This window comes from Rhinatrema bivittatum, chromosome 2, assembly GCF_901001135.1.
Source record: "Rhinatrema bivittatum chromosome 2, aRhiBiv1.1, whole genome shotgun sequence".
NCBI lineage: Eukaryota > Metazoa > Chordata > Amphibia > Gymnophiona > Rhinatrematidae > Rhinatrema > Rhinatrema bivittatum.
The window spans coordinates 551,159,259-551,178,044 of record NC_042616.1 but is presented as its reverse complement, the minus strand read 5'-3'; positions in this window follow the sequence as shown (position 1 = coordinate 551,178,044).

The window sequence follows — 18,786 nt, the reverse complement described above, 5'->3', positions numbered from 1 at the left end:
TTCTGTAGCACGTACACTGATTGATTAGCCTTTTAAACCTGAATTGCCTGTATTAACATTATCCGCTTTCACTGCTGTAGAGAAGAATATCAATAGAAATCAGCAGTAAAAGTTGTTTCTGAAACAAGTCGCTAAATAATTGTTTATAGTTTGCTTTCCCATAAAAGAAAACTTACTGTGTTTAGAAGTGCAATAAATTTCCATGTGGTTAAATCATTGAAATTCACCTTTTGAAATTTACCTCGCAAAGTAGATTGATTGTAAATTAGTTAGTATACAGGGCCCAGAGGTAAAAAAATAAAGGTAAAAAAAAAAAAACAAAACATCATTCCAGACTTCCCTAATTAGAATATATTATCAAAGACGGAAATTAGGATTCTGTGGGCCTTGCTCTCAAATTGTGAGGAAAGTGCAATATATACAGTATGTTTAGCTTTTTAAAACAAGAAGTGGCAGTGGTGATTCTTGTGCAGTGTTATGATCTATCACCTATCAAAGCCATTGTTTATCATAATGCTAAAACAACAGATTGCAATGTGGCTTGTGCTCCTCAACCTCTAAATGCAGTAGGGTGAAATTTAACTGCTTTACCACTGAGGGAGCGCAGGGAAAATGAAGCACAGAGGGAGGAGGTGCAGAGTAGGAAACTGGGAGCACAGTGGATACACAGAATGGTATCCGAAAGAGCAATACCGGAGGTTCCAGGGTAAGTTTAATCCACCATGTTGACTGAGTACTTTTAGACGGGCAGAAACACCTGATTTTTGGACCAAATAAGTGATTCTGAAATAACCAAATAAACCTCTGGATGAGTGATTGCTACAGGAGTAGGACACCCAGTGAGTGATCCCGAACCCTAGCAGTGCGGAAATTAAATGTGGAGGAACCACAGATCTTCAAGCCCCATTTTCAGGACTGAAGGAGGAGTGATCTGATAATGCCTTGGTCCAAATGAATGCTGTCAGATAATATGCTTACAGAAAAAAAATAAGGCAATATGGAAGTAAACTATAAATTATATTAGGACTGGAAAGGCAAGAAATTATTAATTAGAATTTTTAAAAAATGAGCATAATTAATTGTAATTTGGGAATGGATGGTGAAAAGATATCATTAGTAGGTTTATACTAGAGATGTGAATCGTGTCCTCGATCGTCTTAACGATCGATTTCGGCTGGGAGGGGGAGGGAATCGTATTGTTGCCGTTTGGGTTTTAAAAATATCGTGAAAAATCGTTAAAATCGTGAGCCAACCCCCTAAAACCCACCCCCGGCCCTTTAAATTAAATCCCCCAACCTCCCGAACCCCCCCCCCAAATGCTTTAAATTACCTGGGGATCCAGCGGTGGTCCAGAACGGCGGCGGTCCGGAACGGCCTCCTCAATTGAATCCTTTTGTCTTCAGCCGGCGCCATTTTGCAAAATGGCCGCCGAAAAATGGCGGCGGCCATAGACAAAAACGATTCGACGCAGGAGGTCGTTCCGGACCCCCGCTGGACTTTTGGCAAGTCTTGTGGGGGTCAGGAGGCCCCCCCAAGCTGGCCAAAAGTTTCTGGGAGTCCAGCGGGGTTCAGGAAGCGATTTCTTGCCGCAAATCGTTTTCCGTACGGAAAATGGCGCCGGCAGGAGATCGACTGCAGGAGGTCATTCAGCGGGGGTGGGTTTTAGGGGGTTTTAGTGTGCCGGTTTTCCTGCCCTCCCCCTTCCCCCGATTTACGATTTTTTAATGATAAATCGGGGGAATTGGTATTGTATCGTGGCCCTAACGATTTTTGACGATTTAAAATATATCGGATGATATTTTAAATCGTCAAAAAACGATTCACATCCCTAGTTTATACTAATCCAAAACCTGTGAGCTAACTCATGATGATTTATAATCCTTACAACAAGTGATTCATGAGTCATTTATTTTATTGAGTTTTTTTGATCAACCAAATGAGTAATGGACTACAGTTCACCATCCACATGGTATGGTAGGGGGAGATGAGGCAAGGGAATTATACAGGTTTAGCAGATCAGAGAAGATGGTTTATGGGTCAAGCTAGTAGAGGGGAGTTAGCATTAGCCAGAGGGATGGGATTATCTAACTCCTGTAAACTTCCGTCCTCTGACTGGCAAGCAGAAAGTATCCATCAGGATATGAGGATACACAAACAAGAAAGGAGCAGAGAATTAAGAGACTGGAAGATTTAGAAGAGTATATCATTCTGACAATGAGATGTGCACATTCCTCTCTACTTATTATTAGTGGGATCAAGTTTGATTCACAAACATTTTCAACTAATTTACAAAGTAATTTATGTTTTAATTTTTTACAAAATAAATAGAAAAATAGGTCAAAAACAATAAAAAAATAAACAATGTTACAGGTCAATTTTTAAAATAGTTACACATATAAATGTAACAGACTCTCATAGAAAATTTCAAAATTTTATCCAAGTTAAATACACGCTGAGGTAGATTTTAAAAACATATGCGCGCACGTACTTTTGTTCGCGCCACTGGCGCAAACAAAAGTACACCGGATTTTATAAGATACACGCGTAGCCGCACGTATCTTATAAAATCCGGGGTCGGCGCGCGCAAGGGGGTGCACATTTGTGCAACTTGCGTGCGCCGAGCCCTGCGCGTGCTACCCCTTCCCTCCCTCGGAGGGAACTTACTTTCTACCTCCCCGCACATTCCTTTCCCTTCCCCTACCTAACCCACCCCCCCCGGCCATATCTAGACCCCCCCTACCTTTATCGGAAAAGTTACTACTGCCTCCGGGCAGTAGTAACTTACGCGTGCCGGCGTGGCAGGCCCAGACACAGGCCGCTGTGTCGGGGCACTCGGCCACGACCCCGGACCGCCCACACACCCCCGCACATGCCCCCGATCCCAAAATGCGCCCCCTGGCCACGCCCCCGACCGCCCCTTTTTGCAAGCCCCGGGACTTACGCGTGTCCCGGGGCTTGCGCACGCTGCCGAGCCTATGCAAAATAGGCTCGGCGTGCGCAGGGGAGGTTTGGAGTAGGTTTTCAGGGGGTACGTGCGTATCTTACGCGGGTACCCCTTTGAAAATCTACCCCTCCATGCAGATAAAACAAATTGACAATTGAATGATATACTTTGTAGCAATTAGGGATGGTAATTCAGGAGAAACAAAATAGGAAATGAAACCAAATTTCCTATTTGATTTCATTTCATTCTCATAGAAATATAGAAACATAGAAATAATGGGAGAAAAGGACCAAATGGTCTATACTGTCTGCCCAGCAAGCTTATGGTGGAATCTGCTGTGCCATTTACAGTTTGGGAAACCGAACACCAGATGTATGACTCTGAACTTCTTGGCATTGAATCCCAGCTGCAACATTTTCAACCACTCTTCCAGCTTTTCATTCACTCTAATCCTTCAGGTGGGTCCACTCTCTTGCAGATCTTCGTATCAACCGCAAATAGAGATATTTTACATTTTATCCCTTCTGCAATGTTGCTCACAAAGATATTGAACAGAATCGGTCCCAAAACCAAACCCTGTGGCACTCCACTTAACATGGTTTTCTCTTCAGAATAGGTTCCATTTACTATTGCACTTTGTCTCCTACCAGTCAACCAGTTTGTAATCCAAACCACCACTTTGGTGCTCACTCCCAAGCTTCTCATTTTATTCATAAGCCTCCTATGTGGAACTGTATCAAAAGCTTTGCTGAAATCCAGTAGATCACATTGAACATTCTTCCTCGATCCAATTCTGTAGTCACCCAATCAAAAATATCCATCAGATTTGTCTGACAGGAACTTTCCCTGATGAATCCATGCTGCCTCAGGTCCAGCAACCCACCAGATTGAAGATAGTTCACGTTCCTTTCCTTCTTCAGAGTCTACATTAATTGTCCCACCACCAAGGTGAGGCTAACCAACCAGTAGTTTCTGGCCTCCTCTTCTCTGCTCCCATTCTTGTGAAGCAGGACCATCACTTCTCTTCTCCAATCCTGTGGCACGACTCCCATTTCCAGGGATCTAGTGAACAGGTCCTTCAGTGGACCCACCAGCACATCTCTGAGTTCTCTCAGTATCCTGGGGGATATCTCATCCAGCACCACGGCCTTGTTCATTTTCAGTTTGCCTAGCACCTCCCATACATCCTTTTCTGTAAAAGGATTATCATCTACTCCATCACCATCTACAATCTTGTTAATCAGCAATGGTCCTTCTCCAGGATTTTCTTTAGTGAATACTGAATTGAAGAATGTGTTTAATATTTCTGCCATTTTTTTGTTACTCTCTACACATTGCTCCGTGTCACCCTTCAATTTCACTATACCACTACTGACCTTCCTTCTTTCACTGATATATCTGAAAAATATTTTCTCTCCTTGCGTTAGCTATTTGGCCATCCTTTCTTCTGCTTGACCATTTGCTTTCCTTATTTCTTTCTTAGTCTTCCTCAGTTTCAACAGATATTCTTCCCTGTTAACCATTTTCTGAGCTCCTTTATGCTTCTTGAACACTTTTTTTTTGCCTTTATGTTTTCAGCCACCTTCTTAGAGAGCCAGATGGGTTTCTTTTTAGTCTTACTCTTGTTCATGTTTCTAACATATAGATATTTTGCCTTTGTAATAGCTACTTTTAACTTGGCCCTCTGTTGTTACACCTCACCCAGTTTCTCCCAGTCATCTAGTTCTTCCTCCATATATGTCCCCCATTTTGACAAAGTCTGTATTTTTGAAATTCAAACCTTGGGTCTTTGAGTGACTTCTGCGTCCTATTTGCAAAATTGAACCATACCGTCTGATGATCACTGGTGCTCAGGTGGGCTCTTACCCGAATATTAGAGACATATCACCATTTGTGAGCACCAAATCAAGTATTACACCCTCTCTTGTGGGTTCCATTACCATTTGTTTGAGCAGAACTCCTTGAAGAGCATCTACCATCTATCTTCTTCGCATAGATTCCTCAGAAGGGATACATCAATCCACACCCGGCTATTTAAAATCTCCAAAGAGCAACACTTCACCCTTTTATTTCCCACCTTTTAAATGTCTTCAATAAGTTCTCTATGCAGTTCTTCTGTTTGAGTCAGTGGCCTGTAGATCACACCAGTATAAATGGAAGCACCATCTTCTTTTTTTAGGATAGTCCACAATGCTTCTTCTCTACCCTCACATCTGTTGGAAGTCAGTTGTTTGGATATTGTTTTTTACATAAAAAGCTACTCCTACTCCTTTTCTGTCCTTTCTTAACAAGTTAAAGCCTTTGATGTCAGTGTCCCAATCATAAGAATCAATGAATTGGGTCTCCGTAACAGAAACAAAGTCCAAGTCTACCTCCACCATTAGGGCCTGCAGGTCTGGGATTTTGTTGTCCAGACTACAAGCATTTGTAGTCATAGCTTTCCAGCTGCTCTTCACATTCACCTTTTCTGCTTTTTACAATTGATTGATTTTGTTACTTACTCTTTCTTCTTCCTGTTTTTCTTGGGGGTGACATGCCTAATTTGCTGGCCACCTCCTACCACCTCCACTCCCTAGTTTAAATGCCTGATAATATATGATCTGAATTTTTCACTTAGCATTCTCTTTCTGGCTATTGATAAATGTAGGCCATCCTTACCATGTAATCTATTATTGCTCCATACACAGCCCCAGCCTCCAATATATCTAAATCCACATTCTTTATATCAGGTTTTGAGATAGGCATTGAAATGATCTATACAGCATAACCTTTCCTTTCCCTTTCCATGAAGAGGTAATACTTCTGAAAACGCAATAGTCTTTGCTAAGTGTCTGATCTTTTTCCCTAGACTTTGGAAATCTTTCTGTACTTTATGGACACTGTTTCTAGCAAGATCATTGGTCCCCAGATGGATCATAACATTGCTATATGAGTTCGTACTTTCTTCTATAATTACATTGATTACCTGATTTGCATTTATGTTAGCTGAGGATCCTGGAAGGCATTTAACTGCTAGGTCCCCATCAAAATGGGTTCCCAAGTTGGTTCCTCTGATGATTGAATCTTCCAGCAGAAGCAGCTTTCTTTTATGATATTTGATCATGTTGAAGGGTTTATGGGTGCATTGGGTGACTACTTCACTTTCAGATATCATTTCATAATCTATTAATTGGACTTCTTCAGTTTCCAGTGTAGAAAATACATTATATAAGGGTAACAATGGGGAGAATGGGTGTCTCTTCATCACAGGCCTTACTCTACCAGAGCCCATTATAATTCAATTATTTCTGGGATTCTGAATCCTGGATGTTAGATCTCTGTTGGAGTGGGGGTGAATACTCAGGATGCTTCAAAGTTGGGGAACTGTGTGTCTCAGAGTCACAGGTCTTGTTCTACTAGAGCCCACTGTAAACCATTTATGGCTGGGTTTCTGAATCCTCTGTGAGAGTAGGGAGAGATATTCTGGATGATGCAAGGAAAAACATTTTGTCAGTTTTATGTTTCATTTAAAGAAATACATGATCTGTCAGGTCTAGGCCCAGGCACAAGGTCAGGGCCTCATCTAGGAAATAGGCCAAGGCCCAAAGCAGGGGCCTCAGCCTACGCCCAAGCATGACACCAGAACCTGGGCCTGGGCCTAGGCCCAAGGCCAAGAACTCGCGTAGGCCATGGCCAGATGCAGAAGCTGTGGCCCAGGCCTGAATGAAATGCCAGGGTCTTGGCTGAGACCCCAAAAATTGTCCCCATTTTCACGCTTCTTCAAGGATCCCACATTGTGACCCGGGATAAGGCTCGATGCCGGGGCCTGATCGAGAGGCCAGGTTACGATGCTAGGACCTGGACCGGAGGCTGGGTCCCAAGGCCTAGGCCTCAGCCTAGCCCAGGCCCAGAAGCCAGAGCCCAGACTTCTTCTATCATCCTCTTCTGTCTTCTTTAAAATATTAATAATATAGAAAAAGCCTTAGTAGATGATACGAGAGAATAAACTACAAGAAACACGTATTCATCAAAAATAATACATAAGTGAATATTTTTCTATGGGACCATCATATAAACCCCAACTGTTGATATCTTTTAGCGCATTAATTGTGCTCCATCGATAGCTCACAGGGGTACAGTTTTAATCATAGGTCCAATTTTTTTGAGGATTTTTTAAAGCATTTCACACACATTTTTTTTTTTTTTAAATGCACTACTTCCCTTAGTCATAGAAATGAATTCATGCCCAACACGGTACCATGTTTCACAAAGGTTTCACAGGGTTAAAGAGCCAGTTTTTAAATTTATTACGTGATGGCGTTACGTGATTATGCTGAGTTTGTAACGGGTAAAAATGCCTTTTTGAAGAAATCAGCAGTCGCGTTTACTCAAAAAACAATTACGGGACTGAAAAGAAAAGAGAATATTTGTGGATTCTGAAACATATTGATTCCAGCCCCTGAAGCAGCAGCTTTGCAAAACATGGTACCGTGTTGGGCATGAATTCATTTCTATGACTAAGGGAAGTAGTGCACTTTTTAAAATTTTTTTTGTGTGAAATGCTTTAAAAAATCCTCAAAAAAATTGGACCAATGATTAAAACCGTACTCCTGTGAGCTATCAATGGAGCACAATTAATGCTCTAAAAGATATCAACAGTTGGGAATTATATGATGGTCCCATAGAAAAATTTTCACTTATGTGTTATTTTTGATGAATACGTGTTTCTTGTAGTTCTTTAAAATATTGGCATCTGCAGGGGACATGCCAGAGTTAATCAATTCCAGTGCCTTCCTCTGCAATGGAAGTTGCCATTTTTGGGAATCCAAAAAAATCCTCCGAGCCTAGGCTCAGGCCTAGGCTCGGAGGTTGGATATGAGGCCTCTGGAATCATCCTCTTCTGTCTTCTTCTTTAAAATGAGGGTATCCACTGGAGACATGCCTGAGTTAATTAACTAATGTGCCTCCCTCTGCAGAGGAGTTTATCATTTTATCATTTAAAAGAACTGCTATACACCAAAATGGCAAACTCCACTAAAGTGTAAGGCACCAGAATTAATTAACTCTAGCATGTCCCCATCAGACATCATCATTTTAAAGAAGAAAACAGAAGAGAACAATATTACTGGTGTCAATTTATTCCTTATCCTTAATCCATTCTCTTGACCTGATGATTGGGGTAGGAAGGCAATTTAGGGCATTCCAGGAAGTCCATTCCTCCTTTGCCCCTGTGGCATAGTTCCCCCTAAGCTGAGCACTTGAGTGATTATTCATGCATTTCAGAGCATCGTTCACAGATTTTACATGGTCACTCACATGCTAATTTGTCTCTGTGCTATAAACAGAAATGCAAAACTAATACTGGTGCTCAAAAATTGTTAGTTTAAACACGTTGCTCACTCGAAAAAAAATTTGCACTCACCTAGTCACTCCTTGGAGGGAATATTGCAGGGCCTGTGATAAGTTGCTTAGTTGCTTTGATATCCATATTTAGGGGCAAGATGTTCAAGTTGCACCTGCCACAGTTCCTTGTGAGCAATCACAGGTGTAGTGTTAATTACTTCTGTTGTTGTGAGGACATTCCTACATGATTTTAGGTATTTTTTTGCCATGCTGTGATTATACAGAGCATAAACAGAGAATGTTAATTAGAATGGGCTTTTCTCTACTGAAAGTAATTTGGTGTACAAGAGGATTAAATACAGCATTATTTTATTATAGGAAGGATGCACTAAATAGCTGTACATAATCTAACACAGTTGCTGTGTGCAAAATAATGTATCCTTTTCTAACATATAATAGGAATGCATACAGAAAAATACTTTTTTATTCAAGTTTTATTTTGTTTGATGTTTCATTTTAGTGCATTCTTTTCAAACAAAATAAATAGAACAGGAAAAGAAAACTCAGAGAAAGGAGAAAAGGGGTTATGTTCCCCCCCTTCCTGCCAGGTCGTCCCCCCTCTACCCATTAGAAATTAAACTACAGTTCCTGCTACTCCCACAGTCAATCCCCTGAATCCCTATCCCTCAACATATTTATCTCATCTGTGGGATTTTGGTAGTCGAAATGGGGTAGGACTAATCCCTGTTGTTCCTGCCCTGCTGGGTCCTGACTTGGAAAGAGCACCAGTGACATTTAGTTGCAGAGTTGTATAGCATATAATTGTATAACAAAAGACACCAGCCTCAGGGCCAAAAGCGACATTTTGAAAATGGGACCTAACTGGACAGGACGGACCAAGAACAATATTGGAACACCAACACTGTCTCCTATCCACGTCCTACACAGGGAGGCTGTTCCATGTGTTTACTGCTCTCTCCATATAAAAAAAAAGATTTCCTTAGATTACTCCCAGTTTTACCTCCTTTAACTCTCTCATAAAACCTCTTGTTCTAGGGTCTCTTTTTTGTTGAAAGATACTTTCCTCTTCAGCATGTATTCCTTGGAGGTAAGAACATAAGAACATGCAATACTGGGTCAGACCAAGGGTCCATCAAGCCCAGCATCCTGTTTCCAACAGTGGCCAATTCAGGCCATAAGAACCTGGCAAGAACCCAAAAACTAAGTCTATTCCATGTTACCATTGCTAGTAATAGCAGTGGCTATTTTCTAAGTCAACGCAATTAATAGCAGGTAATGGACTTTTCCTCCAAGAACTTATCCAATCCTTTTTTAAACACAGCTATACTAACTGCAATAACTACATCCTCTGGCAACAAATTCCAGAGTTTAATTGTGCGTTGATTAGTGCCACACTCTAACTTCATGGAGTGCCCCCTAGTCTTTCTATTATCCGAAAGAGTAAATAACCGATTCACATCTACCTGTTCTAGACCTCTCATGATTTTAAACACCTTTATCATATCTCCCCTCAGCCGTCTCTTCTCCAAGCTGAAAAGTCCTAACCTCTTTAGTCTTTCCTCATAGGGGAGCTATTCCATTCCCCTTATCATTTTAGTAGCCCTTCTCTGTACCTTCTCCATCGCAATTATATCTTTTTTGAGATTCGGCGACCAGAATTGTACACAGTATTCAAGGTGCAGTCTCACCATGGAGCGATACAGAGGCATTAGGACATTTTCCATTTTATTCACCATTCTAATAATTCCCAACATTCTGTTTGCTTTTTTGACTGCCGCAGCACACTGAACTGATGATTTCAATCTGTTATCCACTACGACGCCTAGATCTCTTTCTTGGGTTGTAGCACCTAATATGGAACCTATATTGTGTAACTTATAGCATGGGTTATTTTTCCCTATTTGCATCACCTTGCACTTATCCACATTAAATTTCATCTGCCATTTTGATGCCCAATTTTCCAGTCTCACAAGGTCTTCCTGCAATTTATCACAATCTGCTTGTGATTTAACTACTCTGAACAATTTTGAATCATCTGCAAATTTGATTACCTCACTCGTCGTATTTCTTTCCAGATCATTTATAAATATAAATATATTGAAAAGTAAGGGTCCCAATACAGATCCCTGAAGCACTCCACTGCCCATTCCCTTCCACTGAGAAAATTGTCCATTTAATCCTACTCTCTGTTTCCTGTCTTTTAGCCAGTTTGTAATCCATGAAAGGACATCGCCACCTATCCCATGGCTTTTTGCTTTTCCTAGAAGCCTCTCATGAGGAACTTTGTCAAACGCCTTCTGAAAATCCAAGTACACTACATCTACCGGTTCACCTTTATACACATGTTTATTAACTCCTTCAAAAAAGTGAAGCAGATTTGTGAGGCAAGACTTGCCTTGGGTAAAGCCATGCTGACTTTGTTCCATTAAACCATGTCTTTCTATATGTTCTGTGATTTTGATGTGTAGAACACTTTCCACTATTTTTCCTGGCACTGAAGTCAGGCTAACTGGTCTGTAGTTTCCTGGATCAGCCCTGGAGCCCTTTTTAAATATTGGGGTTACATTAGTTATCCTCCAGTCTTCAGGTACAAATATCTCCATCATATATCCCCTTTCCCTCCTTTCCTTCTAAGTATACATGTTTAGATCTTTAAGTCTATCCTCATATACTTTATGATGAAGATATTTGATTATTTTAGTAGCTTCAGATCAAGTCTAGCTCTAGTTTACCTTCTTTTAGAGAATGCAGTTTCCAGAATTGTACACAATACATGAAATGAGATCTCAACAGAGACTTACACAGAGGCAATATTACCTCTTTTTTCCTTCTCGCTATTCCTCTCCTTATGCACCCAATGTTGCAATTCTGCTCGTGGGCCTAGCCGTGAGCAGCCTCTTACCTCAGCGGGGCCTGGTGGCTGCTTCTGCCGACTCCTGTTCCACTGCTGCTGCCTGCGGCAAGAGCCGCCGACATCCTCCTTCTCTCCATGTGGCCCTGAGGCTGCCCACGTGGTTTCACGTGGCAGGAGCCGCCGGCATTTTCCTCCTCATCTGCGACCGGGAGGCTGCCCTGAAGTTTTTCTTCGTGGCTTGGAGGCCACCACCAGAGCTCCCTTGCAGCTGGAGTTGCTCTCAGTCCTCCTTCAGCGGCAGGGGCCACCCCCGACGTCGGGCCTGCTTCAGGCCTGCTTCACAGCATGGCCACTTTCCAGCATCCTGCCTCCTACCTGCCCTTAGGTGCTGGGCCGTGCCTCCTCTCCATATTTAAAGGGCCAGTCCTCCCGGGTCCACCTGATGACATCATCATGGGAAGTCCTTTTCAGGCCTATAAAAGGTCCCTGCCATCAGTCCAGCTTTGCCTTTGCTAGGAGTCAGTCCTCCTTAGGACTCCTAAAACCCAGCTCCTCCTAAGCACTCTGTTCTCCATGAGATCCCATGTCTTCATCCTGGTCTCTCGTCTCGTCCCGTGTCTTCGTCATGGTCTCGTCTGATCCAGTGTCTCCGGTCCTGATGTATCCAGATGTTCCTGTCATCCACCATATTTCCAGATGTTTCCAAGGCTCTGCTTGTTCCGTCCCTGCACGGTCCACGACCAGCCCGGCTGGGGTGTGTAGAGCGCTCAGTGGGACAGTTCCATCCGCCGTGGCCGAAGATTCTCCAAGTCCTCCATCAGATCACCATTATGTTCCTGGTTCCGGATTTACCTCCTAGTGGCCCATCCTCAGTCCAACTTCAGGATGACCTTAGGATGCATCTTCCATGCTGTGTTGGAAGTTCCGTCTTCCTTCAAATGACCTGTCAGGTGTGTCGATCACGCTGGGCTCCCGAGGCTCAGTCCAGGACGTTGCTGCTGTGAGTTTTGGCCAGTTACCTCCATCTGTCTGTCCTGATGTCCTTCGTCTCTGATGTCCAGATGTCCGTCTTCCTTCTCCTTCAGTACTTACAGCCATCTTGAACTCTAATGTATTTGAGTCGATGTCAGAGTTTGGAGTCTGCTTTGCCTCCAACGTGGTCCGTGACCTACCTTAACTTTCTGTGTAGGGCACATGGCGAGGTAGTACTTCTTCTGAATCCTTCTTCATCCTGAACCCCATCTGAAACATCATCTGAGACTTCATTTGAGTCTTCATCTGAAACCATGTCTGAGTCTTTGTCTGAGTCCAAGTGTTCCACCTTCAGTCTCGTCCATCCTGTCGCATCTGCTGTTCCCTATGGCAGGCCTGAAAGGGCTGTCAAGTGGCCAGAGAGCTACTCTAGAGACCAGCATTGTATTGCTGGGTCTCTCTGATGCGTCAGGTTCGGCAGAGGCCAGGGCCACCAGTCTCCAGCCATCCGCCTGTGCTTGGGCACTCCTCACCTGCCTCGGCGCTTCCCGGAGCTTTTCTTCGGGCGCGTCATGGCCCAAGGGTACACTTCCTCTCCAGCATCCCCTGCAATACCCAAGCATCCTTCTGGCTGCTGTTGTCATCTTATCTATATGAGAATATAATATATTCCATGCTGGGTCAGTCCAAAGTCCATCAAGCACAGCTTCCTATCTCTTAACACTGGCAAGTTTGTGTCACAAGTACCTGACAGATCCCAAAAAGCAGATCTATTTTTTGTTGTTCACTCTGAGGCATAAATGTAAGGGATGGCTTTCCCAAGTCTACCTGGCTAATAATTGTTTATGGACATTTTTTCCACAAACATGGCCACATCTCTATTAAATCCTGCTATGCTAGTTACCTTGACCATGTCTTCCTGCAATAGATTCAACAGTTTGACTGTGTGCTGTGTGAAAAAAATATTTTCCAATATTTCGTTTTAAATCTGCTGGTTAGTTTCATGGATTATTCCCTTGTTATAATAAGGGGTATATAACTGTTCTTTACTTACCCATTCCACCGCACTCATGAGTTTAATATCTTCTATCACATCCCTTCTCAGCCACCTCTTTTCTAAGCTGAAGATCCTTAACCTGTTTAGCCTTTCATCATAAAACAGCCATTCTATTCCCTTTTTCATGTTTGATAATCTTTTCTGTATTTTTTCTGATTCAGTTATTTCTTTATCTACCTGTTTGGCCATCTTAGGCTCATCAGGTTTGATCACTCCTATATCTCACTCTTGTTTTGTGCACAGGACATCACCCCCTAATTATATAGTTTTTACAAACAAAATGGATGACCTTGCTCTTTTTGTTTAGCATAAAATAACTGGAAAACTCTTGACCAATGGTTCCAAAACCTCTGTTGGGGAATCCCCCAGCCAGTCAGGTTTTCAGGATATCTGCTCAGGTATTTTATGATGATCCGGGACATAAATTATGTAAATAAATAAAAAAGTAAATATGCATGAGATTTTTATGCATGGCTTTCATTGCATTCTAATTTTTCTTATGCATATTCATTGTAGATATCCTGAAAACGACTGACTGAGGATTCCTCAAGACAGTGGATTCCTCAAGGCAGTGGTCAAACCCCTACTCAAAAAACCTTCATTAGACCCTAACGACCCATCCAATTTCCATCCCATCTCAAACATCCCTTTTATCTCCAAAATTATGGAAAAAGTGGTCAATGCATAACTTATGGATTACGTTAAAAACAACAACATTCTTCACCCTGCACAATTTGGCTTTTGCAAGCACTTCAATACTGAAACCCTCCTTCTCACCCTCTCTGACCATATCATCAGAGGAATGGACCAAGGCCACTGCTACCTCCTTGCCCTCCTTGATATCTCCTCTGCTTTCGACACTATAAGCCAAAACTTCCTTCTCTCCCATCTCGCTGACATTGGCATCTCTGGTTTAGCCCTCCTGTGGTTCAAATCATACCTGTCCAATAGAAAATTTTCCGTTAAAATAGGTAATGCTGAATCCACTCCCTACTCCCTCTCACAAGGGGTCCCACAAGGCTCCTCCCTCTCCTCCACCCTATTCAATATCTACCTTACACCCCTCTGCCAGCTCCTCTCAGACCTTGAATTAAAGTTCTACCTTTACGCCGATGATGTCCAAATCATCATACCTGTCTATGACTCTATCTCGGATTCCCTTAAGTTCTGGGAAACATGCCTTTCTTCAATTAACAGCTTACTCTCAAACCTTCACCTTGCCCTAAATACCACTAAAATGGAACAGCTCTTCATTTCCCAACATCAAACTCCCAAACTCCCTCTGGCAAATGACCCAGCATTCAGTTCCATCTCTGCTCAACCATTTGTAAGAGACCTCGGGGTTGTCATAGACCAACAACTGAATTTGAAGAAATACATTAACACAATCCTCAAAGAGGGCTTCTTCAAGCTCAATGTTCTAAAAAAATTAAAACCTTTACTCCATACCCATGACCTCCGCACAGTTATCCAAGCCACCCTATCCTCTAAAATGGATTACTGCAACTCCCTTCTTTTAGGGCTCCCCTACTCCACCATAAAACCTCTCCAAATGCTTCAGAATGTGGTAGCAACGACTATCACAAATGCCCGTAAATCGGACCACATCAACCCTATCCTTAAAGAGCTCCATTGGCTCCCCATCCCCTCACGTATTCTATACAAAACCCTCACCATAATCCATAAATCCATACACAATCACAATTCCAACTGGCTCAATGATCCATTCTGCCCTACACGCTCCAACCGCCCTACCAGAGCAAACAACAAAGGAACCCTCTATGTGCCCTCCCTCAAAAAGGCACACCTTTCTTCTATGAGAGATCACACCATCTCCATTGCTGGTCCCACACAATGGAACCTACTACCCACAAATCTCTGACTCGAACCTTGTACCACCAAATTCAAAAAGAAATTAAAGACTTAGCTCTTTAAGCAGGCTTACCCAGATTAATTCCCTATCACTTTTAACCTAAAGCCGCATCTTCCTTGGACCTGAACCTTTATACAGTTACAGTTTTTGATATTGTTTTCCTGTTATTTAAATTTTGATAGTTTTTTTATATCTATCTTGTTATTTATATATTATCTGACTCTGTGTGCTATCTCGCGGCCTCCTCCTTTTACTATTTGTCCCACCCCTAGTCCCTGTTCGATGTATTTTCCACCTTCAGTATGGATGTGAACTGGTGTGATGTACCCACTAATGCCGGTATAAAAAAGTTTTCAAATAAATAAATAAATACATCCACAGAACAAGATTTTTCCTTAAGCTTCACTAGATTCCTCCTCTTATTTCCCACATCTTCCAGGGCATCTACCTTGTTACAGATTTTGGTATCAACTGCAAAACTATAACACTACTTGACTGCCTTTCTACAATATCACTTACAAAAATGTTTAACCAACCTGTAGCAAGGACTGATCCCTACAACACACCACTGATAACCATTTTTCCTCAGAATGGACTCCATTTACCATTATCCTTTGTCAGCTTCTACTCAGCAATTTGGTAACTTAGTCATTTGCTTTAGGGTCCATACCTAGGGTTCTCAGTTTATTTACAAGTTACCTATTCACAGCTGTGTCAAAGGCATCTTTTCCTGTTGTCACTCTTGGCAAACAATTCTCTATTTTTACTCTTATATAACCCATAAAGAAATCTGAAATATGAGCAGGAAGTCAGAAATGTATTGTAACATGACTACTAAGAAAACCAATAGAAAGCAAGTCAGTACTTACTGGAGGAAGAGAAATACCTAAGACTTCTGCTATTAAGTATTAAAATATTCTGTATGTGGCTGAGAATATATGATAGAGAGAAATAACTGTGTTAAAAGTCTACAGATGAAGGATAATGGAAAAAAATGGCAGGTATCCATTCTAAATCATCCCTAAATCATGCACTAGCTCAGCTGTTAGCTAGGGAAATAACATGATTATAGTGAAGTAACCAGGGTCATTTGGCCAATTACTTCTTTATTATATTGCATGTAGAACCTCCCATTTAATCAGAACAAAATAATTTACATAAAAAATGACCCATTAGTTGTGCACAATGGAATTGGTATGCAAATTTAGCATAATGGCATAATTAGGAGGCACATCAGAACACTGCAATGCCCAATTTAACCATTTAATGATTTAGAAAACAACATTATGCTATATTCTTAAACAAAAAATTGAAGTGCAAATTATAGTTAAGCTGACTTCTAAATGTTGTTGTACCATAATCTCCAAATAGTATGATAGATGGAACACTCAGATTGAAGCAGCAAAAAAAAAAAAAAACCACCCAGCCTAAAACAATTGGATTTTTAAAGAAAATTATTAATGTTTATTACTCAGAACTAAAACATAAATATAATTGTTGCAGGTTTTCCTTGTCAGTCTGAGTTGCATGCCCTGCCTAGCTCTGTGTATGAGTTGTACTGTATATTCCATGACATACAGCACTTTTCCTTTTATTCTCAGTGTTTACAGTGTTGCAAGAACATAATTTTTTAATTATGAACCAAACTGCAGGGTGATGCTGCTCGGCTGGTGATATCCAAGCTGAGAAATCTTCAACCAAGCACTATTGTATCTGCAATGGATTGGATTCACTAAAGAGAGTTGGGAGTGAAACCTAGAGGTAAGGCTAACCCTGACAACCCAACTTTATAATCACTTACTATATGACCGTCCTCTAGCACAGTTTAAACTAAAAATAGCATAGTGAAAACTTTGTAACTGTGGCTCAATATACCCAAACTTTCAATGGTTTTATGAAGGCACATTTTTACAGAAAACTCAGTTAACAACTATAATAAAAGCAAATATTCTGGAAATATTTGTCAATTAAAGAAAATATTCATATGTCAACATCAACAAGTACTTTCTTCAAAACAAAGGTTGGCAACTATGATATACCATTTGTCTTTATCCTCAGATTTCTTTATTAACTAAGAAATACATTCAGAACATGCAGGAGGAGGAGCTCTCCTCTCCACCCAGAGACAATCCTAAAAGATATTTATTCACGCAAATACATGCGAGTAAGATATTAAAATGATTTACTGCTTGGCTAGTTAAATGGATAAACTTGTCCGGCTAACCTAGCCTGTATATTCAGTGATGTGACTAGAAGAGTAAACCATGGTAACCCATTCTTTTAGTACTGGAAGCATAAACTGCAGGTAGTTTATGTTTTCAGAGCAGAAGTAGTGCTGGTTTGCTTAAAGCCTCTGAGTTAAGATTGTGCTCTCAACAGGGGTTGATTTTTAGTATCAGAGGTAGGATGGCATGTCCAGGTGGTGGTGGTGGATGGGTGCCACCAGCCTATGGAGACTGTGAGTGGGTAGGAGGGGCTGGGTGGGAGGAAGCAGGATTTATATGTTCATGAAATGGGAATGGGTTGGGAGAGGGACCAGTGACCTGCTGACCACCAAAGTTTAAAATATTTTAGGGGGAGTTTGTGAGGTGTGGTATGCAAGGCCAATAGAGCCATATACAAAATAGGCTCAATTATAAAAGGGCCGCGCGTGTAAAAATCGGTTTATGTGTGTGGCCGGGCCTTGTGTGCACTGTGCACATTTTACAATGGGCCTGGCCACACACACAAACCCCATTACACGCAGAAGCGCCAGGCCCTGCAAAAGGGGTGGGATGGGGGGCATGGTCTGTGTGGGGAGGGGCAAGGCAGGGGCGAGTCGGACAGCGCCATTAGCCGCTGTTCTGGGGAAGCTCATGCCGGCAGCCAGCCTGCGCATGGAGTTTACTTCTGCTACTAAGGAGCAGTAAGTATGAAAATAAAAAAAAACTGAGGCTAGCTAGGCTAGATTTAGGGGTTCGGGTGGAGAGGGAAAACAGGAGGAAGGTTAGGTAGGCAGGGAGGGAACTGGTAAGAAGCCTGATTATGTTGCCGTGCATAATTTAAAAAATCTCCCCCCCCCCAAGGGGGGAGGAGGCCACCTGCCCATACATGCGTGTGGACATTAAAATCCGGCATGATGGGAGGTCACGTGATGTGGTGAGCCGAGTGAGATGTGTTCATCCCAGCTCCGGGTGCTGTCCCCCTTGAAACCCGAATTCTGTGTGAAAAATTGAGCCGTGGAGTACCAGAAATAAGAAAAAATGACAGTGCATACCACCAGCAAAGTTTGTGTGTGCTTTTTCATGGGAAATGACCACCAAACCAGTGAGAAAAGATAAAATAAAATTCTCTGATCAGGAGCCCAAGATGGCCAATACACGAAGAGGCCCTGAGAGCATGGGCCTAGACGAAAGAGCGGTGGCTCGCAGTTACAGAAGCCGTAATCCTGGGGCTTGAGCCAAAATTTGCTGGCCTGACGGAGAACTTCCAAGCCTTAAAAGAATCATTGGGGGGACACAGGGCGCCACATTGATATTGCTGAAGGGTGGATCTCAGCGGTGGAGGAAGATACTATGGCAGCGACTACGCGGATCGTGGCAATAGAGCAAGTCACAGAATCTAAACTAGAAGATCTTGAAAATCATGCAAGGCGAAATAATTTAAAATGTCTATGGTTCCTGGAAAACATTGGGGAAGGAGAACTTAAATTGTTGCCCTAAAAATGGCTACCGACAACACTTCAGCTCACAGATATGGAAGAC